Below are 24,763 nucleotides of genomic sequence, written 5' to 3'. Positions count from 1 at the left end.
AAGGGAACAATTCCCAAAAGGAAGAGTTTGGGACAAAGAAGTTAAAAAAAAAAAAAAGCCTATTTTGGAGTAAAAGTTGGATCCATTTGCAATGCAAATGATAAAAAATAACTTCATTCTACTGTTACATGACTTTTGGAGTTAATGGAGACCACAACATAATCTGTGATCACATGGAATGCGTTAGTATGCCAGAAGAAAGTTCCATTTAAAACCCAGTATCATGTCACTTTCTTAAAATGATTCTCTTGTATATAGCCAAAAATTTATTATGGAAGTCTGAGTTTTATTTCCTTGATAATTTCTGAACTAGAATGAAACAATGGTTACATAATTCAAACATAGATGATCTTTCTGAGAAAATGGGATGAATGCAATTGTAATTCAAATGTACTAAAGGTACAAAATAAATCTTTGCTAAATATTTTAGAGAAGTAATTATGTTGTGAATTCGTATCTCATTCAAATTTAATTTTGATAAGTATGGATTTCATCTTTTAGATTTCCCAATAACAAAAACTAAACTAGAATGTTTTTAATCTTCCTAAAACAATAAAACCTTCAAGAAACCAACTAAGTTATTGAGCAAATCTAAAGATAAAGCAATACCAAAGCATACGTTATGCAGTGAATAATGATGCATCCTGAAACGTCACTTAATTTTGAAACATCAGCTGGCCCATACTCTAGTGCTTGAGACTTTTTTCAATATTCTTTACTGTTTCTCCAAACATTGTTTGGAGTCTTTAAAATGCCTTCAGAAATTCAGTCTACAAATACTATGAGGGCCCATCCGAGTATATGAAAGTCAGCAGAAAATGTTGTCAGGCACCAAGAACATCCGAATGGGTTCACTACCAGGTGGGGGTTATCACAGTCACAAACCAGGTTTTAGGTTTCAGTGCTGCTTGGTGTGATCTGGCAGTTGAGGTCCAACGGGTGGGGGTGTTGGAGGGATTTGGAAGTAGGGCGGGGTGGGAGTGGGGGGAGGGGCTTGGAGGTGGAAGTAGAGGGGAGCTATTGGGGGATGGGAGTTAGGGGAGGGGATGGAGATGGGAGAGGGGGCAGGGCTCAAAGTGGAGGCGCGGGAGGGGGTCGGTGGGGGCGGGGTGGGGCGCTCCAGGGGCGTGCACACTGCACAGGGACACGCGCTCTGAGCCACAGCAACTCGCTCCAAGTTCCCTCCCTCGCTCTTCGGCGAAGCCTGCCTGAGCCCTCCCACTCGGTGCAGACCGAACCATCGCGGCCGCGGCGAGCCGGGGCCCTCCACGGCCGCGCGTCCTGGGCCCGCTCGGCTTAACCGCGCCGCTGTCTGCCCGTGGCCCCAAGGAGCCCGCAGCGAGGACTCAGCGTCCCCAGCGGCCCGCGCTCGGCCCCCCAGCGGCACCGGCGGCCCGGACCCCGTCTCTCGCGGGCCCCGACTCTCCCTCCCCGCCGTCCCCAGGAGACTGGCGTCCGGCTCGGGCTGCTCCGCCCGGTCCGGGGAGCGCGGCCGAGGTAAGGCTGGGCTGGGGGGCCGGAACGCGCCCCGACTGCGGACAATGCCTAAGCCGCGCGCTGCCGGAGAGGAGCCGAGTCCACCCCTGCAGCCAGCCACCCGCCGGGCCTGGGTCTCCGTCCAACCCGGCCCCGGGGTCACGCTGGCCCAGACGGACCCGGGCGGGCTTACTGGGCCGTGAGGGGAGGTGCGGCGCCGCTGCCCTGCCTGCGCCCACTGCGCGCTCGGCTGAGTGTCCGGGTTTGGGGCGGGGGGAGGCTGGGTAGGGTCGCTGGGAACCCGGCCGGAACAAGCTGGCCAGGACTAGCTGGCAGGGCTGTGGAGCGGGGGTGGGTTTCGGGGACGAGAGCGGTGGGCTCCAAAAACACTCGCTGATTGCTGCAGGAGTGGGGTCGGCGAGGGACGGGGACTCCCCTCGGCCACGTCTCCTTGCTTGGTCTCTCGTCGCCGGTGCTTAATACTCTGGGCGTATCAGTATCTCCTAATCGCTGGCTGGGAGTTCTTGCAGTAAGGCAGATTCAGAGGCTCTGAAAGTTTGTTTTAGGTTACCCCCATTTTCTCCCCCATGATCTCAATCATCTCTACTTTCTTTGAAAGCATACAGATTTGAAATAGAATTAAATTATCCTTGGCTCGTTCATGCCCCCATCACCCAGCGGAGCTCGTAACTTGGCAGCAAAACGTGCACAGGCTGTGGGAAGCCCTGGTGCCTCCTGCCCAGCCTAGTGCCCTCAGATTGTTGTTAGAACAGGGCTGCACAGTGTGAATGGCAGTGACAGTTCTTTCTGCGGGCTTGTGCGGAGGGAAGCAGAGATAACTTTGCTGTATGCTTAAATTAGTCTGGAAAGTGGAAAGAAAGCACCTGGTGCTCGGCTTTTTAACTCTTTCAAGTTGTCATTCAGACGTCCTGAGCCACCAAAAGGAGCAGGCGTTCTTCCCTGCCTAAGATAAGGCAAACTCCGGGTTTTTCCTCACAGCCGTGTCTTGTGCAAAATCTGGCACACATCTGTGACAACACTGCATGGCTGGCCATTGTAAGCTCTACAAACTGGTCTGTTTTTGAGAAGGGGAATATGATAGTAGACTAAGAATTTTTGCAATATAAACGTACGACTTCCATTTTCTCTATTTCCCATGTTGGCATTGTAGATATTTATTTAGCATCCCCCCCACCCCCAATTTACACTTAAGAGTCATTCCATGGAAAATATCTGTATTAACTTGTACTTATGTTGTGACATCATAACCCCTGATCTTCAGATGAGCTATTTACTAAGCATGGTTGTTTTAACATAAGGACTAGTTAATGGTAAACCAGAATTCTTTGTCGGTAAGTAACTTCCCATTGATTTACCCTATGGTATTTAACCTGTGGTGTTACTATAGATCATATGACAGTAAAGTCACTAATGGAACAGGGGAGTGGTGATGCTGTGTCAACCTGATAATCTGTAAAGGGCTTAGAGCAGTGCCCACAACACAGTGCTAGGTGAGTGTAAGCTAGTTTTATTTTTATTTTAAAAATTTTTATCAACCCATGTTTTTTGTGTGTTCTTTTCCTGTTTGGAAAATGTTGATTTTGTTTTGAAATCCCAGATCTTTTCACTCATGGTCTATTTTAAGCCCATGGTTTAATTTTAGATCAGAACTGAGGTTAGATTGTTGTTTTGCTTATGACTGACAAGCTGTTCTGTGTATTCTTATGCATGGTAAGAACTGATTTAGTAGATCTTAGGTGGCAGATGTGTTAAGGGCCAGAATACAGCCCTGGACCCAGTCTTGTCCAGATACATTGCAAAATCAGAAAACCTAATTATCCTTAAGGGCCTAATTGTCTAAGGAGAAGCCTTGATCTTAGGGGAAACTTGGGCTCTGAACCCCATTCCTGAACCCCCTTGTTCTTTAGATGTAGAGTAATACATCCAATTCCTAGGTGAAAGAACCCTGTTGGAATAGCAGTTGGATAACTCCCACTATGTTAAGAGGTAATAAAAAATAAATATATGTACTTCATATACATCAACCAAAGCATGTAATTCTTATTCCTGCTTTAACATCTTTAGAGCAGGATTTATAGCCTAGCTAGCGAAGATAAGGAAAAGTAAAATGACTTACTTGCCATGCGTCAGTAACCAAAGGATTCTGTTTGCTACCTAGCTATTTTAAAAGATTTTTAGGGGGTTACATTCATTTTGAGGTTTTTAAAATCCTCCTTTTAACTTTGAAGTGACACATTTTTTATTCCTAAACAGTTTGGTTAGCTAAGCAAAGGCATGGCGGTGCCTCTTGGGCTCTGCAGAAACAAAGCTGCTGTGTGCACAGGGTGGCAGTAGGTGGCGCTGTGGATAATGCAGCTGGAGGAGGCACGTTTGCTCGCGAAGAATCGGAGGGATGCATTTAGCAATCCCAATCCTTTGCCTTCTCCCCAAAATACACTTTCACCCTACAGACAGCGTCTAACAATCTTTTTAGGAATAAATGTTTTTAAAAAGTTTGTCCTTTGTATTTCAACTTCTAAGACTATTACTTGGCCAGATTTTTCTCTCTGAAAACCATAGTATTCCAGGTATTAGGACAAACATTGCTTGTAAAGGTATTATTTGGCCAACTGTACCATTATTCTTATTTTCCCACAGTAGAGCAAGAGTGGGAAAGTAGAGGATCCCCAACTATCCTGGACTTTTTGTCAGTACTTCTAAGAGAGAGAGAAACAAATGGTAAGAAACCTACTTGCATCATGACTTTATTTAAGAAAATAACTTTTTAGGGTGAATTCTCATTTGTCCTAATTCTTACCATTTTTCTGGCTCACAGTATAATGCAATGAGAATTGATATTGGGATGAAGACTCTGAAGCTCTGCAAAGCCTTGACTCATCCAAGAAGAGTATATTCATTCTATTTAGTATAGCACTGAGGGTAGAAAGGGAGTAAGTCCACTCAGAACACGGGTTTTCTGAATTGTAATCAGAGTTCTCTGGGACAGCTCTGGGACTGGCCCAGGCCTAGGTAATTGACACTTTACATCTCCATCACAGGGCGGTTGCTGATACCTCCTTTTTGCAAGTGAGGTGAAGTGACTTGGCTGAATCATGTATGGGTAGCTAATTAGTGGCAAAGCTGCAATTTTAGCCCAGGTGTATGTGTTCCTGGAGTCCGTGGATTTTTCCACCGTGCTATGTGGAATAACCTACACATTCTTTTGGGGTTGGATACCAACAAAGCTCTTCTTCATAACTCAATGACATGCTTTGAGTTTCCTGGGTACCGTGTTTCCCCGAAAATAAGACTGAGTCTTATATTAAAGTTTGCTCCAAAAGATGCGTTAGGGCTTATGTTCTGGGGATGTCATCCTGAAAAATCATGCTAGGCCTTATTTTCCGGTTAGGTCTTATTTTGGGGGAAACACGGTAGCATTTGGTCATTAAAGAGTCCAAAACAGGAGAAATAAAGGTGTTTTTAATTTTCAGAGGAAACTGCCTAAGATTTCACAGTACCTTGTTAAAGATTATTGACTTTTGGATGGCTGAGGAGAAGGATGGCAGGTTTTACCTTCTTTAAACTATGGAAAGGCCAGTGCAAATGGCTTAGATAATGATGTAATGTTGGGTCTGGTTTGGGCCTTGTTGCTCAGGTGATGTGGTCAAAGTCCTAACTCCTCTCCCCCCCATGACTTTCTTTCCCTAGGCTTAAAGCAGATTTATTCATTTTGATCACTTAAATACATCAGATGGGATTATGATGATTAATGAAATGTTGGCTCCAATCCCCATTCTATGCATTCATTGTTTTTTGTATTTTTTTTTTAATTTTACACTTTAGCCAGAGCCTAATTTGTTTTTCTAAATGGTGATTTTTTTTTGTATTGAAAGCATTATAGACATATAAAAAAGTAATATTTGAGAATTGTTCAGAAGAGAACACAAATTATGCCCAAAATTGTTCAGAAGAGAACACAAATTATGCCCAAAATATTTATCAAAGAAGCTGAATGTAGCATTGATTGTGAACTTTGAAAGGAGAAGTTATAGGATGATTTGTATGGAAGACTTTGGAGAGTAGAAGTAAGAAATTTAGTTTTTCATTGTTCCTGGATATCATCATCCAAACAATTAACAAAGATAATTAAGATATCAGTAAGTAAGGCTTCATCACTGTTGCGGAATATATTTTCATCCTGTTTTTAAACCTGGGTTTGTTTCTGGATGATATTTTGTGGTACAAAATTAATAAAATTAAAGCATGCATACTCCTGTTTTGACACCTTAGGTTTCCTCTCTTCCTTGTAAGAAGGGGCTGCATGTGATTATTATATTTGTAACATTTTACAGTTTTGAGGCTCATAGAAGAATCACATAAGAACCAGTATTCAAAAACGTGAGACTTGTTGTTTTGTTTTGTTTTGTTTTTAGGAAACTTGAGTAGATGAAGCAAGTTACTTTTTTTGGTATGTTTGGTGATGAAAATAGTGAAGATGTAGGTGATTGAACCACTTTAAAGTGGAGCTGGTGCTGAAGCTGGGATTTTAAAATTGTAAACACTTTAGAGAGAAGTTCAAAAGTGAATCTTAAGCAAAAGGAAGCAATATGTCATTTGGCAGACAAGTTTCTAGAAGAATTGTAAGAATTCTGTGGTGTGTTTTGTATGTCAGACTGAGATCAGTGAGTTTTGAAATTTTCCAGTTCCAGATAAAGCTTTTAAAAATACAGTTCAGAAGCATATGGGAAATTGTTGAGTAGTATGTTGTAATGCAAAGTATTTTTTCCTCATAGTCCCATTAGAAGTTTACTTTATTTTTTTGTCTTTTTTTGGAGGAATCGCAGCAGATAGACTTCAAAATGATCATTGTTGCCAGCAACTTTCTGTCATTTTGATTGGAACTTAATGGGGAAAAAAACCAAGAAATTATGTGAAAGAATATAGTAATTTCTTCTATTATTATTATGTTAAACAGATGTTTATAGAGGATTCATTATGTGTCAGGTACTGGAATAGTGGCCAGGAAAGACAAAGCCCTTGCCTCTTTGAGGCGTCATAGTGTAAAGTAGGGGAGAAAAAGATAATAAAATAAATAAATGAAAAGCTAAGTTAAAACAATAAGTTCAGTCAAGAATGAGGGTGGCATTCTTAGCTGGGCTGGGTAGTTTGGGAGGGCCTTAGGGAGAATGTTTAAGCTGAGGCTTAAGTGAAAAAAAGAGGCAACCTCTGGAAGCTCTCTGGCAAAGAAAATAGCTCGTGCAAAGGCCCTGAGGCCGTTGGAACCTGCCTTTGTAAGGAGCAGGAAATAGCAGCAGAGGAACCAAGTCAGCAGGGCCTTGTAGACCATGGGGAGAATTTCTGTTTATTTTAAATGTAGTGGGAGCTTCTAGAGAATGTGACTCAAGGAGGCCAGTCTCTAATTTGCAGATTTGAAAGCTCACTCTGCCTGCCTTGAGGATGGGTTATTGGGGAAGACTGGAAGTGGAGAGCCAGTTAGGAAGCTGTTGTGTTGACCAGTGCCAGTTAGGCTGGAATCAAGCAGAGGAGATGGAGGGAACCCGATGTTTGCAGGATTCTGAATTTCTCCTAACCTCTTACACCACTGATGTTAAGATGCATCATTATTGTATGTACTACTCAGAAAAAACATACTGCCAGAAAAGCACTGACACACGCACATTGTAATGTGGATTCTGATTTCAGGTATTTAAACAGCAAAATAGATGTGTCTTAGAATTGGTGAAATACGGTATATTGTGGAGATCAAGCTGAGAGGGCTTGCGGATTTATATTTTATTTCTTTTAGTATCTGAACGATGTGAGCTGAATACTGTTACAGTAGTTCCTGCTACAATGGCCCCTCCTTAACCACTGGGGATATGTTCCAAGACCGCCAGTACGTACCTGAAACTACGATAGTACTGTACACTATATACTACGTTTTTTTCCAACAGTACATACTTATGATAAAGTTTAATTGATCAATTAGGCTCAATTAGGCTCAAAGATTCGATCTTAGCAACCTCAGCATACGATTTTTTTTTTTTTTTTAAGTCGAGAACTTTCACCTTTTTACTTAAGGAAGAACTTTATAGCTTCTCTTTGGCATATTTGAATTAACAGCATCTTACTCTTGCCTTTTGGGGCCATTACTAAGTAAAACAAAGGTGACTTGTACACAAACACTGTGATACCATGACAGTCGATCTGATAACCAAGACGGCTACTAAGTGACTAACGGGCAGGGAGCATCTACAGTGTGGGGACATCGGACAAAGGGATGATTCACGTCCGGGGCGGGACAGAGCGGGACTGGGAGATTTCATCAGGCTAAGAGAACAGTGTGCAATTTAAAACTTACGAATTGTTTATTTCTGGAATTTTCCATTTAATATTTTGGGACAGTGATTGACTGTGGGTAACTGAAACAGCAGAAAGCGAAACTGTGGATGAGGGGGGGTACTGTATTTGGAAGGACTTGGGGGTCATGTGCAGTGGACCGCCTAGCTCAGGATTGACCCGATGTAAGCAGTCTTTCTTATACTTTAAAAACATGTAGAGAAGGTGTTTACAGATTCTTTGCCTCCAGGTGCACTACAGACTGTTGGTCTGAGATCCGGGAAATTGGGATGGCCCAGATTTGTCTGGTTCAAAGGAAGTCACAGACACTGTGCACTCATTCAGAATGGGTGGCGGATCCCTTGCGAGTTAACAAGCTTTGTTTCCCTCTGTTAACACCACTGGGAGCAGGACAGGCCGAGGGCTTGGTCACAGCCATCGGGATTCCAGGCCAAACAATTTGGTGGACGCCAGCAAATAGGTAGTCAGTTGCTGAGAGACTGAGAGGGTTTTCTAGTTGAGTCTGGATGCAAAGATAGGCTCATGTGAAATTGAACAAGTTACTGAGGCTTCTGTAACCTGTTTCCTGACCTGCAAAAGGGGGATAACTGTGGTACCTACTTTTTAGGATTGTTGTGAGGGGTAAGATGATACTTACAAAATACTGTTAAACGTTACTGTCTCATGGAGGTTCTACATCATTCCACCTGTGTTGTATATTCTCATCATACTGGTGGTCACACGATGAAAGTCACTTTTTCAGTGACTTCACTTGACCAGTGAAGCTAAGGTAGCCCCTTCTCCAGGCACTGTCTTTCCCATTGTCCTATTTTATTCACAGCCCTCATTCTTAACTGAAATTGTATAATTTGTTCACATGTTGGAAGTACATTTCTCCAAGTGGAAAGGGACTCTGTCATGCAAACTGCTATGTCTGCAGTGCCTGGAACAGTACCAGGCCACATCACTCGCCCTTAATATGTATTTACTGAATGGAGTGTGAGGGCGACACTGCTGATGATGAGATGCTTGTCAGTGGGACTTTGAAGGCACAACAAAAAAGCCTGTTCTCAAGCAGGGTTCTCCAGACTCTGTTTTTGGTGCTATGAGATGACTGGCTTTCTAGTTGAGGCATATATACCTGAGGTCTAGAGGGCAGCTTCCTCTGAAGTCTTTGTTGGGGAAGTAGGGCCTAGAGGTGAGGGAGAGTTTGTATTTGGGTTTCTTGGGGTAGTTGGACATGCTTGTCATTTCGTCCTGGCATTTCCAAGAGTCATTTGCTTTGTCTTCAAGCTAGATGTCACCTGAGACCTACCCAATTCCTGAGATGCCAGCTAACAGGCACCCAACTCCTCCTATAAAAGCCACAAGAGTCACCTTTGTGGGGAAATGCACTGGTTGTAAAAGTAACCGACCCTTGTCACACTGCTCCGGCCACCCCGGAAGCCGGCACTGAAATTGGGGTCATAGCTGACAGCTTGGTAGACCTGATCGTGAGTACTCTGGATTGTGGGTTTTTCCTCCGGTCTTCAAGTTACATTATGGTACTTATGATGTCACATCTCTTATAATGACTTTGTTGGTGCATTGATTTTTTGATGCTATTTGTATTCTTCAAAAGGAAATCATACCCATTTTAGAAATAAGAATATTTATAGATTTTTCTCCAGTCTTTTAATCTTTCACAGTGCTTTCTTATTGACTACAATCTTTGGGTGAAGGTCAGTGAATAAAATGTAAAGCCTTATTTTCAAATCCTGTGCACATACTCAATAATCATAGATGTGTGTGCCTATTTATTCACACACACATGCAAACCATTGGTCATCTTCGTTTCCCCGGCGACCATGGGCCACTGTTTCTACTTGTGGTCCAAAAGAGATAGTTGGAAACTGGGAACTCAGCGGTGTTGGGAAATACCAATGAGTCCTGACAGCACTTCTGTGTTTTAAATACACAATAAGAACAAGGTGAATTGGGAGGTTCATTATACACTTGACTGTGAGCTGGGGATTTAAAAAATCCTCTTAACCTATCCGTGGCCTGTGCTCATTCAAATAATCATTAATTGGAATGTTGTGATTTTTAAGAATCAGATGTTTTTCTTCCCACTAAATTTTCTTCTTGTTTAGTGACCATGAGAGAAGAAGAGAAATCACTGTGTTGGGTTTTGAATGGCTAGTCCTGGGCGCTCTGCGTAGCGTCTGTAGGCTTTGTTCTAACCTGCAACCTGAATCAGGTGTGTGACCATCAACCTTTGTATAATATGGCCACCGTCTTTGAGGGGATAGACTTGACTGTCCAGTAACTTTGTTCTTTAATTTAATGAATATTTTATTTTTTCCTAATTCTTGTTATTGGAGTTATATTTCCAGCTCTTATAGGGGGAGAGTATAACAGTCATATAAATGTATATTTTATGGGAAGTTGAAATACTCTTTTAGGTAGTGCCAGAGGAGATTTATGGTCTGCCTGTACTGTTTGGAAATTGGTTTTAGGGGAAATTTCCTTAGAAGTGATGGATGTTCCACATATGTCGTGTGTGTGTGTGTGTGTGTGTGTGTGTGTGTCCCAGTGTGAGCTTTGCAGTGGCCATGTTTTCCCACTCAGAAGCGGCTCTGCCCTCACTCCAGAAAAGCATGTTCCAGCTCCTGTGGCCTGATTTGCTTATCTGATTTCTCCTATAGATATTTTTCCTTTCAGAATTCACTAGCACAGGATTAACTGCTTTAGTTGCTAATCTCTCATTGCTATTTCCATATGCCTCTTCCAGAGTAATTTCAGTGTGAAGCATTTGGCTGTTGAAAAGCTCTGTCTATTCTTTGGACCTTTCCCAAAAGACATTTAGGCACTGTGAGTTCATGATAAAGAGACCGCAGAGCAAGGCCGTTTTAATTCAGCAGACCAAGACTTGATCAAATGTCTTTGTACATTTTGTGTCTGAAATACTTAAATGTCTTCATCTTAATTTGGATATTTTGTTTTACAAGGTGGTATTTATTATTCACATATACCTTGTATTAGTCAGGGTTCTCCAGAGAAACAGAACCAATAGGCTCTCTCTGTCTCCCTCTTCCTCCCTTCCTCCCTCTCTCCTCTCTGTCTTTGTCTCTGTCTCTATCATCTATCACCTGTCATCTATCGTCCATCTCTATCATCTCTCTCTCCAGAGGAGAGTTATGATAAGGAATTGGCTCATGAGATTATGGAGGCTGAAAAGTCCCACAATCTGTTGCCTGCTAGCTGGGAACCCAGGAGAACTGATGGTGTAAGTTCCAGTCTGAGGGCAGGAGAAGACTGTTCAGGCAGAGGGCTTATTCTCCCCTCTTCCACCTTTTTGTTCTAGTCATGCCCTCAGCAAACTAGGTGAGGCCCACCCACATTGGGGAGGGCAGTCTGCTTTACTCAGTCTGCCAATTGAAGTTTAATCTCATCCAGAAACATCCTCAAAGACACACCCAGAATAATGTTTAACCAAATATCTGAGTACCACCCTGGCCCAGGCAAGTTGATGCATAAAATTAACCGCCACACACTTGTAGTATAATCAACGTGTTTCAGGAATTAGGAAGCTGTTTTGGAAACCTTTTGTGAAAGTACTGTTTTCTAAGCCTGTTTAAATGATCTGATTCCCAGAATGTGACGACCAGGAACTCGTCTCTAAGTCCAATTCCTCCATGAAGGCTTTCTCAGAAGTACTAGCAGCATTCATACCTTTACCTGCCTGACCAACACTCCCTTCATTGAGTCCACTGAGGGCTGCATCTGATGATGTATGCTCAGTTTTGTTAATGTCTCTTTAGTGAGACAGTTCATCAGGCATGGAGGCAGTGTCTGTATCCCTCCCCAGGAGTGCTCCTTTGCTAGGAAAGCAGTGGTGGCGGTGTCTCCTCCCTCCTCTCTGTGTTCTTCGCATAACGCACGCGAAGAAGGTGTTCTTGGCGCAAAGATGAGCATGAGCTAAGTCTCCACTTAATGGTGTCTCTCAACACAGTTTACATTCAAATTTAAAGTGATAGTAGTTAGTTTTTATAATAATGTCTGACTTACAGTTTTCACTCTTATTTATTCTTCAGATTTCAACCAGGTAGGGAAATTTCTTGAAACTTGTTTTTTAAGACATTATTTTTCAAAAAACATACATTTTCTGGTTTCAGCAGAAGATAATTATTAGATTTGACGGTAGATGCCATTCCTTGCATATCACAGTGAATATAGGAAAGAACTGAGTGCTGTATGATTTTTGAAAAACACTTAGATTAGTCACACCTCTGATTTTTTTCTCCATTAGCACATGCGATCAATCATAATACTAATGATAATATTATTGAGTCACACTCTTATATGGCACTTACTACACACATGTTCGTGCAACTGTTCTCAGCACTCTACCAGTATTTTTTGTATTAGTGTGATGGTGTCCGCATTTTCTAGTTGAAATAGTTGGTGTATTTCTGCGTATCACGATTTTATCTTTGTTTTCTGAGACATTTGGCTTCAGCTGCATGTAACAAATTATTAATTTCTCCAAGAATTCACTTTTAGATTTACTTATTTAGAATGCTCTGGTCTTTCTTAAGGCTCCTCTTTTGTTCCTGTTTGGGTCAAGCATTGGTTTGAGACTATAATCAACCCTATGCAGAATCTTGGTACAAGTCCCAGGGGACCATGCCAGTGGTAGGTGGCCTATGACCAGACGAATAGGCTGACTTGTGGGTCCCCAGTGGAGAGTTTTATCTAGAAACCTGACTTAAGATGAAACTGGCTAGGGAAGCGTGAGTACAACTAAAATTTCTTGCTTAACATGTTACACCACTAGGACGTGGATGTCATGCTTAATTGAACTGTTTTCCAAAACCAGTGCTTAGAATCTGATCAGCTAATTCAGTGACTGATTGTGTCACAGGCAACACTTTCATTTCTTAGTCAGTAAGGACTCAAGTGCCTGCTGTGTGCCAGGGACCGTGCAGCTGCCTGGTTGGGTGAAAGTCGAGTCTTCTCTGTCTCGAAGCTCTGTGGCTCTCAGACTCTAGACCACTTCTCCTAGAACTTAATCTTTATCTTCAGCCATCTCTTAGTTAGAAGTTCACTTCTCTAAACCCAACTGACTGCCTGGTGTGTTAGTGGTGCTTCTGACCTTATCCATCCTCTGAAATGTGCTGTTGCCCTGTTGAAATTGTCAATAAATGTGCTTCGGAATGAGGTCACATGTATCACATTATGCCTGCTTGACTTGGGGCACGCAGCATCAGTGGATCAAAGACTCATCTTTTTCTTGTAGGACAACAATATGCCTTTGTCACTTTTTCTTTCTACTGTCACTTTTTGGCCCCTCTGTCCCCCCCCTTTGAACAAAAAGTAATATAAACAGAATGTTATGTCAGAAGGTATTTTTTCTGGCATTTTCATATGTAAAGTGGCAAAACTAGAAGAAACTTCCCTGTGCCAAAAGAGGGTAAATTTCTCAAATCTAAAATAGCAAACAAACATAGTAACAACTTTTATCTGTGCTCATATATTTTTAATAGATTAGTTGATGCTTGTCATCTGATGAAGTGACAGTGTAGGAATCATGAAAAGGGGGGGATTCTTGTCCCTGCATCTTAGCTGAGCAAACACCAGGAATGTGCCCCATAAGCTGGAGAGGCCTCCTGATGACAGCAGAAGACAGCCCGTATTCATCAGCCTGTTCTGCCAGCGGATGTTTAGTAGCTCACTGTCACCACGATACTGAAATTGGGACCCAGTCCCCTTTGACATCCCCACATCCTGGGTTTTCCCTTCTATCTGTGTGATTCAGAAATGTCCCTCCTGTCTTGGAAATGTCTCCTGCCTGGCCCCCGTCTGCATTCCTGGTCCACCTTCTACCTTAGCTCAGGACTTCCTCCTTTTCCTTTGTCTAACCTCCCGGTCTCTCAGTCCTCTTGGCTTTCCTGCCTCTACTGTACTGCCTCCAGAATTGGCTGACAGATCAGCCTGTCACATGGCTCCGTTGCCCCAAACCCTGACCCTGTGTCCAGAACAAAGTTGTTACCGTGCCACTCCAAGTCTTCCCTGACTCAGCCTCCGTGTGCCTCCAGCCCCTTCCCTGGGGGGCTCCCAGCCTTTGCGCCTGTTTCCTCTGCCTGCAGTGCTCATTCCCCTCTTCTCGGCTTCATGCAATTTTGGTTATTTTAAAAGGCTTCTATCATGTCTCCTCTCTACTTATTTTCCTTGACCTTCTATGGTCTGAATAAAAAGAATAGAAGAAACAATCACATCTTTTGTGATGCTGAAGTACCTTGAATGCAAAGTCATAAAAATGTATCTCTGCCTTATCTTACTGTAAGACATGGTGGAGGGGTGTAAATCATATTCAAACTAGCCTCTTAGGAATACCTCTTTCTGTCTGAAACCATTCTGCTACTCTGAGAGTAGTTTACATCTTGAGATTGAGGCGAATGATCTCTCAGGTGCTGAAGGAATTTGCAGATGGGGTCAGGTACCATTACTGATAATATTAGGTTGGCGCAAAGGTAATTGCGGTTTTTGCAATTATTTTTAACCTTTTAAACCACAGTTACTTTTGCACCAACCTAGTATAATGAAAGACACTGTCAAAGTCAAGTGGTGCCAGAATAAAGATAAATATCCTAATTTTTCAGAAAGCACCAAGAGATCCTAGACCTGCATTGTCCAATATGGTGGCTACTTGCTACATGTGGCTACTGAGCACTGTATATGTGGCCAACCCGAATTGAGGTGTCCTGTAAGTGTAAAATATATACCAGATTTCAAAGATTTACTTTGAAATAAGGGATGTAAAAATACCATAATTTTTATATTACATGTTACTTTGAAATAAGGGATGTAAAAATAACAATAATTTTTATATTACATGTTGAAAATATAATATTTTGGATTTATTGGGTTAAATAAAATACATTTCAAAGTTAATTTCACCAGTTTCTTTATAATTTTTTAATACAGCTACAAGAAAATGTAAAGTAACATGTATGGTTCACATTTGTGACTTGCTTTATATTTCCATGGGAAGATACTGTTCTAGACTCTACGATTCATTGATGTTCCTCCATATCCTTGGCAGCACTCTAAAACATAGTGGGAAGCAGATGGCTGTGTACTTGCAGAAAAGGAAGTAGTAATAACTAAAAGTGAGAATAGTTTCACTAAGAACAAATCATGCCTCGCTAACCTCATTTTGTTTTTTTCGTACAGTTCCTAGGCTAGAAGATCAGAATAATTCTGTAGATTTGTATTTGAATTTCTGTGATACATTCGGAACGCGTCATCTGATAAGCTCAAGGACAATTTAGAGGACAAAAGCATTGTGGTTGATCGCGTGGCTTTGTCTGTAGCTGGTTGAACACAGTTCTCAGAATATCTTGTATTGATTTTTGGGTCAAGAACACGCTGGGGGATGCTCTCGGGCCTCCCGTAGAGCTTGTTTCATTTCAGTGAGGTGACGGAACATAAACTAAGTCATTTGTGAAAAGGTCAAGTTTGATAAGGTTTTAGTGTTCTGAAAGAAGGTTGTGCCCCACCAGCCACATTCTGCTGAATGATCTGGAGGCCTTCATTGAACACATTTTTTGAGCTATGTATGCAGGCACTATACTAGGTGCTAACTATAAAGGTTAATAGTGTTATATTGTCCCTAACCTGAAAATGTCTTCCAGGGAGAAAGAAAACCACTTCCATAAAATCTCAGTCTGTGTGGTAGCACACCGATAGAAGCATGTGTGAGTAGGGTGCCGAGCACCGCGGAGAATATCACCCCACCTCTGCTGGTTTGTTGAGAAGATTTGTCTTGGTCCTGATTTCTAACTCTTGCCACAAAGAATGCTTAGTATTAATTGGTCTAAAATTAAAATCATTACCTTTCATGGCTCATGTCCAACAACTTAATATATAGCGAATTAATTTGTGAGTTTTTAAAAATCCTAATTGGTTTTATTTTTCCAGTTTTATTGAAGTATAATTAACAAATAAAAATTACACATATTTAAGATGTACGACGTGATATTTTGGTATATATATAAGCAATTGTGAAATTATGACCGTTTAATTAAGCTAAGGAACACAACTATCACCTTTCATAGTTACCTTATTTATTTGTTTATTTATTTATGGTGAGAACACTTCAGATATACTCTGTTAACAAATTTCAAGTAGACCATACAGTGTTACTATCTATAGTCTCTGTGCTGTACATTAGGTCTGCAACACTTACTCATCTTAGGACTGAAAGTTTGTACCCTTTGACCAACACCTCCCCATTTCCCCCACCTCCTAGGGCCTGGCAACCACCACTCTACTCTCTGCTTCTGTAAGCTTGACCTTTTTTAGCTTCCACATATAAGTATATGAGATTTTTCTGCAGCTATAATAGGAAGCTTGGTAATAACTGCTACGAAAACTTTCCAGGACAAAATCACCTTGACAGTGTGCTTTTGGAGGTTTACTGGACCCATGTAGTAGAGTGGCCTTCAAATAATTATTTCTCAAAGACCATTTTGGCTCTGCCTACTGGCTACCTGTTGGGCAGCATCCATACACACAGAAGCAAATAATTCTGTATTCTGATCAGGCTCTTTGATCTTTAGTGGACGATTATAAACTGAGCTTATTTGTTGTGGAAGATTCTTTCAAGAGTTTATGTAGCCCATCCATGGCTTTGGTTCCCTCAACTTTCATCTCCCTAGTATGTAGTAAGTGGCTCTAGGAAACATTTAGGTGGGAAGGAGTTATCTTAGGTCCACCTAGGATCGCCCTCCTGGCTAAGCAGCCCTCTTGTCCATCATTTGCTTCAGTTTGGTTGGGGGTATTCCACACATAACCGTATGACATCTCTTGTGAATACCTCTTGCATTATTTCCTGGTGTGATCTACACTTTACACACTTTTAAAAATTGGCCAGAAACGTGAAAGGCAAATAATTTGATTAAAAATAGAAACTGTAGGCAAAAATGAAGCTCAACTATAGCAACTGAGTAGGAAATTATGGTTAGTTTCTTCTCTATCTTGACCTTTGTTTTTATGCTTAAATTTTCTCTACCTTCTGAAATTTTTATTTTCTCTTTTACTCTGACTTATTTTTTCCTTGAAGTTATCTCACATCTTTTCAAGAAAGAAGGCAGCGCGTAAAGTAAAACTAGAGGCTTTCTTAGTGTCAGTTTTGGTATATAATTTGGTTATGTAAACTTTTTACTTTGGGAAGGTAGGAGTTATATATTTGACCTTGTTGAAACTTTTATATTAAATGTTAAATCTTAAATCAGTGGTGAGTAACTTTTTAATTCTATTTATATATATATTTTTTTTTGTAGATGAGAAAAATATTTAAAAGTCATTTTGTTTTTCATTCAAAATTACAAGTTTGATGAGCCCTACGGAAAGAAAAAAATAAATAAACTTAATTATTTCCTGAGTAGAAAAATCTCAAGGAGAGATTTGGTGATGTTTCTGGGTCATGAACAGGGCTCTCTCTGGGTGGTCGCAGTGCGTTTGGGGCAGGCAGACCTTGGGGTTCCTGTGCCTGTGTGTGTGGCTGCTGGAGGTCACCTGGGATTATCCCAGGTCTTTCTCAGAACAACTCTGCAGTGTTGCTATTACAGTGGTCCTGCTTTACTAATGGGGACATTGGTGCCAAAAGGTTAGATGGAATCTTAAGTCGTTGGGGACTGGAAGAGCACACACTTGTTGATCTTGGGCTGTGCTCTTGGCTGTGGGCAGAGGGGATCCCACTGCCCTCCCCAGGCTGGTCTTTCCTGTGCTGGGGTCCTGAGTCTCAGGCAGAGTGGAGAGAGCGTTCCCACATTTGCCTTCCCTGGCTGGTGCCCCCGTGCCTGGGCTGCTCCAGGGCCCTGAGTTTCACTCTGCTCAGGCCTGGGAGGGGTTGTTGTTGATCTTCGGGTGGGCTTTCCTAGCTCCCTCTCCTGAAGACTATGTTTGGAATCAGACAGTGTGTCCTTTCTGGAACTGAATCTGGCTGGGCTTTACCTGTCAACAAAGATTTCTCTTGATAATGCAAAACAAGGTTAATACCTGATGTCACAGAATATTTACCTGAATGTGTCAAAGATGGACTATAACAGCAAGAAATGCCAAGGCCAGCGTGAGTATACAGGGTGAGGGTTTGAGATGTGTTCAGTGGCTGTTTTCAGATCCACACTAGAAGTTCATGGGGGTGGGGAGAGGGGTGGTCCTTTCCAAGGCAGCTGTCCCAGCCTGGCACACACCTGGGCTCAGGAAGTAGTAGTTGACCATATTGGAAAGGTCAACTACTTGGGATCCTACGCAGATTACAGAACCAAGACTCATGAGGGAAAGCAGGTTTCAACTTAATGAAGGTCAGAGGTGACCCAGACCAGTATGGGCTCCCATGTAAAATGAACTCTTGTTATTGAGATAGGGAGGAGGTCCAGAACGGGCTAGATAGTTGCCCGTTCTGTGTGCGGAGGCCAACCCATAATCTACCATAGCTATTGCTGTTTCTAGCACCATCTTTCTCATTTTGGGTTTATTTCATCATGCCTTAGAAGTTCTGATTCTGCTCCACAGTAGACTTCACAGAGTCTATTCAGGGCAGTCTCTCAGGGGCACAGAGTTGGAAAACAAGGTCATCTCTCTTTAACACTGAACTAAACTGATAAATGCTTGTAAGCACAGTTGGGAAGGAGTGAGGTAACTTGCCTTCAGTTTTAAAATGTTTTGTTTCTGTGCTGAGAATGTAATGGGAACTTGTGCCCCTGGGAATGGTGGTTTCCTGTACATTAAGACCGTGGCATCTGCATGTGCAGTTAGACTTTTGCCTTCCATTCTCTCTGTCTTGGCAAAGGCCCAACCAAAATGGCAACTATCAGGGCTAACATGGTGGAACAGTCATCAGCTCTTTCATGTAAAGCCCTATACAATCACCTACTCCAATGGTCTATAGTCGACCCAGTAAGAACACCTGGGATTCTATAGCTTCCTGGGCCTTTCCTCCCCCGATTGTAAATTGTGGAATTTCAGAGAGCACCCCAGAGTTGACAATTATGCACAGCTAGCTTAAGGAGCCCCTGATCTGGGTCAGTGGTTCCCAACTAGCACACCAATCATTTGGAGGGCTAGTAAGACACATATTGCCCATCGGGGGGGCCTGAGACTTTGCATTTTTAATTTGCTCCCTGGTGATGTTAGACCACTGTTCTGGGTGAAGTTCTTGTTTTAGAGGTGCGTGGTGCTAAATTTGAGAGTTCCCAGATACGGTAAAGTTTGCAGGATCCTGGGCGGGAGGGAGGATGGATGTCCTGTAGGAAAAATGCTGCAAAGCCAGAAAAGCTTATAAAAGTTCTCCGAGAGAAAACCTGTGGTGTCACAGGCTTTAACTTTTCATCAAAAATCTGAAACGAAGTCCATGATTTTTAATAACACTTAAGTTTATTAAGCCACGTGCATACATATTTTTCCTGAACCATTTTGTATTTGTCTTTAGTCAGTGTGGATTTTTATATGTAAAAATACTAGTTCAGTTCTGATTTTGGGGAGTACCAAGTGTCTGTTAAACATTTTTAGACTCTTGGAAGCAAAATTATTGTCTTCATATTTTACTTTAAAATAAAAAAAAAATAATAGAAATCTCTTCTTGGAGCATATTCAATTTTAATAAAATATTTAAATGTAGTGATTATAAGATGTCTTTATTAACATCAAGACTTTGGGCCATGAAAATGTACTTATTTCCTTCTTTGTAAAATGTTTTTACGAAATAATATTCTTTTCTTGGGAATTTTAATTTTTCTAGCTGATGAGTTGATGTTCTTTTTAATTTTCAGGTAGCTTGGCTGTTTTTTTGTTTGTTCTTAGAGTACTTGAAATTTACATTCTTGGCATACTTTTTCTTCAACAAAAATTAATACAGATACTATTAGTTCATTAAATTTGGAGGAATGTCATGATGATAATTTCTAAATTTAGTCTTAGGTCCTTAGTAAAAATGCCCTCTGGTGAGCACCCAATGTAATATACAGATGATGAATTATAGAACCGTAAACGTGGAATTTATATCGTTATTAACCAATGTTATCCCAATAAATTTAATTAAAAAAAATGCCTTCAAGGAAGTAAAACATTTTTTAAAAGTTAGAAGGATTTAAGTGAAGCTTAGTGAAATGTAGTCTATTTTATAATTAAAATAAGCCTATGTGGAAACAAATTTAACTCATGAAACATTAAACTATTTTCTTATGTCATTCAATGCATTCTGTTTTTGTGGTTTAATTACATAGTTAGCCCATTTAATCTGAATACCTCACAACACAGAAACGAGTGTATCTTTTAAACAATTTTTAAATATGAGACATCTGATGTCTCTTTGGTGAATGTGGCCAGAGGGAACTAGAACATGTATTCTCTATGCCCCTTTGATGATTTTTTAAATCTGTGAAATTGATAATTTTAGATAAATAATTGCACTGGCTGTAAAGAACGGTGGGAGCTGAAGTAAAATTCGTGTTATCTCTTGCATTGCAAGTGACTGCAAAACTTAGTGGCTGAAACTGATAAAAGTTTCCCATCTTCACATTTCTGTGGGAATTCTGGGTATCTCAAGAGGCTGAAGTCAGGGTGTTGCTGGGGCTACAGTCACCTGGAGGCTGGATGGGACTTGGGGGTGCTGCATTCGAGGGGACTCCGTGAGGTGGCAGGTGACTTGATGCTGGCTGCTGCTGGGTGGGAGGAGCCCAGTTCATCCCGCTGGGGGCCTTTCCTGGCACTCTGACCTCTTCTGGTTATAGGTCAAACTCTGGGCCAGGGAAGCTTCCTGAAGGATGATCCTTCCTTACATCCCAGACTGGCTTGCGACCCTCACTCCACGAATTCAGCACGTTTTCCTGAGGTGCTGCCTTGTGCCAGGAAGTGCTCTGGGTGAATGCCCGCCATGTTCTCTGCCCTCTAGCAGCCTAGGAGAAGATGGTGCAATGTGTAGAATGTGCTCAGCCTAAAAAGGTGGGGGAGGGAATGTGTCCAGGGAGGCTTTCCTGCAGAATGTCCAGTCTGAGCTGAGTCTGAGCCACCACCTGCCTCTTAAGGAAAGGTTAGGTGTTAGTTAGGTGAAGGGATGGGCTAGGAGTGGGAAATCAGGGTTGAAATTCAGGAGGGAAATTCTAGCCAGATGCGTCAGAATGAGTCAAGGGACTGAGGCATGAAACAACATGGCAAGTCAAGGGGTTTAGTTTTGCAGTGTGTATGTTATAAACAGCATAGAGTTATGTGTTTCTTTCTAATCCCATCTTGAAAACGCTCTTTTAATAAGGTTTCATCTGTTTATATGTAATGTAATTACTGATATGGTTGATTTTAAGTTTGCTTTCTTATTATTTGTATTCAGTTTGTCCCTTCTTTGATGTCTCATTTTGGATTTATCAAGTATTTTTTTTTGTATTTCATTCTTGGCTTTTTAGCCAAGGTTTGGTTTTATTTTTTACTTGTTGCTCTAGGATGTATGTGTGTTTGTGCACACACACACGGAATTAATATTAACTACTTTGCATTGAATCTAAGAATCTTACAACTGTGTATTTCCATTTACCTCCTCCCATCCTTTATGCTTGTTGTTATGTATTTTACTTCTACATGTGTTATAAACCCCACAATATATTCTTATTTTTGTTTTACAGCCGATTATCTTTTTAAAAAAAGAAAAGAAAGAAAAGATATTTAATATTTATCTACATATTTTACCATTTCTTTTCTCTTTATTCCTTCCTATAGGTCTGAGTTTTTGAATTTGGTGTTGTTTCCGTTTGGCATGAAGAACTTCCTCTGTCATTTATTGAAATGTGGATCTGTTAGTGACACATCTTCTCAGCTTTCACTTAGCTGAAAACTTCTTTAACTTGCTTTCATTTCTGAGGGATAATTTCCTTTTGCATTTGTTGTTCTTCCAGATTCCAGTCTGTTTATCCTACCAGCTCACACTGTCCTGTAATGCTTGTTCATCTCTCCTTCTTCCTACCCCTCTCAGATATGCAGCCTACATTGGTTTTCAGCTCACCTATTAAGGGTTGGTTTCTTGTTGAAATCAGGGTCATCATGGTTTCTTTGCATTTATTACTCTGCTATATCCACAGAAAACTATGTTTTTATTTTGTTTTGTTTTATTTGGTCGAGGTGGAAGTTCTTGTTACCTTTCATGTGCCCTGTATACTATTGGAAACGGAAGTCCCATACGCATTTTTAAAGCAAATGCCCAAACGTATGAGTTTTCTGGATTCTGGTTGTATTTCACCAATGGAAAGCACTGTCAGACGGTCAAGTGCCCAATTAAATGTGTTAAGTGACATTCTTCTAATGTTTCCTTTTTCTAAAACTAAAATCTGTGATACTGTGCAATTCTAATGAGCCACCACTAGTTAATGTTACCTGCCAACAAAATAGGATCTCTGAAAGAGAATAAAAACAAAATCAAATATTGTTCTCTAGGACTGCCCCAAGACAAACTCCTTTCAGTTATGAAACTGCTTAATCAAATGCAAGTCAGAACACAGAAAAAGTTAAAGATACATGCATAAAGTGGATTCATAGCTGTGTCAGTCTGTTTGGGCTCCTGTAACAAACTACCATAGACTGGGAGGCTTAAACAACAGTTTTTTTCTCACACTTCTGGAGACAGGGAAGTCCAAGATCAAGGTGTGGGAAGATTTGGTGTATTGTGAAGGCCCATTTACTAGATCATAGACAGCCATCTTGTCCCCACGTCCTCACAGGTCAGGAGGGGCGAGGAAGCGGAAACTGTCTTCTGTCTCTTTTATAAGGGCACTAATTCAATTTCTGAGGGATCCATCCTCATGCCCAAATCACCTCTCAGAAGCACCACCTTCTAATGCCATCACATTGGGGTTTAGTATTTGAGGGACCACAAACATTCAGTCCATTGCAATTACGTTACTACTACTAATGGTTGAGACATAGTTGATTATTTACTATTAATGGTGAGACGTAAGCCAGTGGTGTTAAATATATTGTCATTTAATACAGAACAACCCTGAAATGCAAATGTGGGATTGTTTGACTACAAAACATACAACTTTAACCGCTAAACTATAAATACTATCTTGTTTAACACCATTTTTGATAACTAATCAATGTATTTTTATGTGTTAGATTGTCCTATCAACCACTTTTTGATCAACTAGTACTATTTTATCCAATACCTACTTTCTTGTGGACATCAACTTGAGACGGGCATGAAAGACTTCAACAACTGTGTTTATCAAACTTATAATTTAGTTAGGGAGGTAAAGCTTACGTCGGACAGCCAAAAAATGCTACCAAAAATCGTATGATAAATGCTACATTGTATGGAGCAAGTTGTATTTTTTTATCACACATTTTAGTATCACCATTAAGATAGCAATATTGCCTTAAATGTAATGGAGCTATTAATGTGATGTGTACTCACAGTGTCAGTCTTTCCTGGCCAGTCATTTATACTGACATTAATGTCCCCGAAGCCATAAAGATAGCGTATAGCAGACATTAAATATGGAAAGTTCAGTCCTCAGTGAAACCTTCCGCTGTCTTATCTTATAGACTTGCTGGGTGGCCTGGCTCACAGCCTCCTCTGGCTTACTTGCGGGGCGGGGTGGGGGGCAGCACCGAAGGTTTCAGGGGTACACCATGAGCCGCGTCCTGTGCTGCTGTTGCTGCTGGTTTTTCTGAATCTTGATCGTGCAGTCGGGCTCTCACTTTCATAAACACAACGATTTATATTTAGCCCGTGATTCATAAGGGCCTCACTGGTGAGACGCACCTGACTCTCCATTTCTATTCTGAAGGCTAAGGCTTTTCTGTGAGAGGAGAAGTGCCCAACAGACACATGCTACAACATGGACGAACCCTGACGATATTATGCTGAGTAAAATAAGCCAGTCACAACAGGACAACTATTGTATAATCCCTTTTATAGGATGTACTTAGTCAAATTCATAGAGACAGAAAGTAGAATGGTGGTTACTAGGGGTTGGGTGGAAAGGGGAACAAGGAGTTAATGTTTAATGGGTACAGAATTTCAGTTTTGCAAGATGAAAAGAGTTCTGGCGATGGATGGTGGTGATAGTTGGGCAACAGTGTGAATGTACCAAATGCCACTAAACTGTATACTTACAAATGATTATGATGGTAAATTTTATGTTATATGTATTTTACCACAATTGAAAAATATATAATAATGTAAAAATGTCTCAGTAAGGCCTGTGTTTAAGCATTAAAAAAGTGCACAGGAGACTGTATTACATTTTATTAACATAATGTTTAGTTTTTGTAGGAGAGCAGAAAATACCAGTGTTGATTTTGGCGTTGTTCTACACTTGCTTATTAATGAGATGAATAACTTTTTTTGAGAAAGCTGCAAATAGAGAGTCTTTTGCCTGAAATCATTGCCACCTATTCTGGAAAACACTTGAAGGGCACCCCAATTATACTTCTCACCTAGCCAGGACAGCCCCAGACCTCATCGTTGTTAAACAGATTTGTCTCTTGAGGACCAAAAAAAGCATTGTGGGGAAGCTATGTCTGCGTGCTTGATGAGCATAAGGAGTGTGTGTGTCTTTCAAACGGCTTAAGTGATACTTAGAATCCCTGCAGTCCAACACTGAATATATCGTGGAGATGAATTTTTTAAGGGAAAAAAAGGATGCTTGAGACTCATCAGAACAATCTCTTATTTGGTATTTGGGTATGCCTGGAAGGATGGAAACTTGCCAGTTTATAATCATAACAGAAAACAATTTTGTTAACATAATTTCTTGGCATGATATTCTAGAGTTATTTAAATAATATGACATAATTTCTGTTTTTACTTTTCAAAGAACAGTGACTGAGTTAATAGGTAGTCATTTAAAAATTATAATTTATAAAAGTAGAATTACCATACAACCCAGCAATTCCATTTATGAGTATACAA

The 24,763-nt window shown here is 41.0% G+C and overlaps 1 protein-coding gene across 5 annotated transcripts in view; it reads left to right on the top strand.

Annotated features, from left to right (window-relative positions):
• Positions 1–1,136: 1,136 nt before the first annotated feature.
• FAM110B (family with sequence similarity 110 member B) overlaps positions 1,137–24,763 on the top strand; it is a 140,104-nt gene continuing 116,477 nt past the window's right edge. For 4 of the 5 annotated variants that reach the window (XM_019718187.2, XM_074318655.1, XM_019718186.2 and 1 more), the window contains exon 1: positions 1,137–1,497. The gene's annotated coding sequence lies outside the window, so the exon portion shown is untranslated. Of the gene's footprint in view, positions 1,498–4,134; positions 4,216–24,763 lie in introns of all 5 variants that reach the window. The other variant, XM_074318651.1, reaches the window with a different exon arrangement.

Source organism: Rhinolophus sinicus, linkage group LG14, assembly GCF_036562045.2.
Source record: "Rhinolophus sinicus isolate RSC01 linkage group LG14, ASM3656204v1, whole genome shotgun sequence".
In the NCBI taxonomy this organism is placed as follows: Eukaryota; Metazoa; Chordata; class Mammalia; order Chiroptera; family Rhinolophidae; genus Rhinolophus; species Rhinolophus sinicus.
This window is presented reverse-complemented; position numbering and strand designations above follow the sequence as displayed.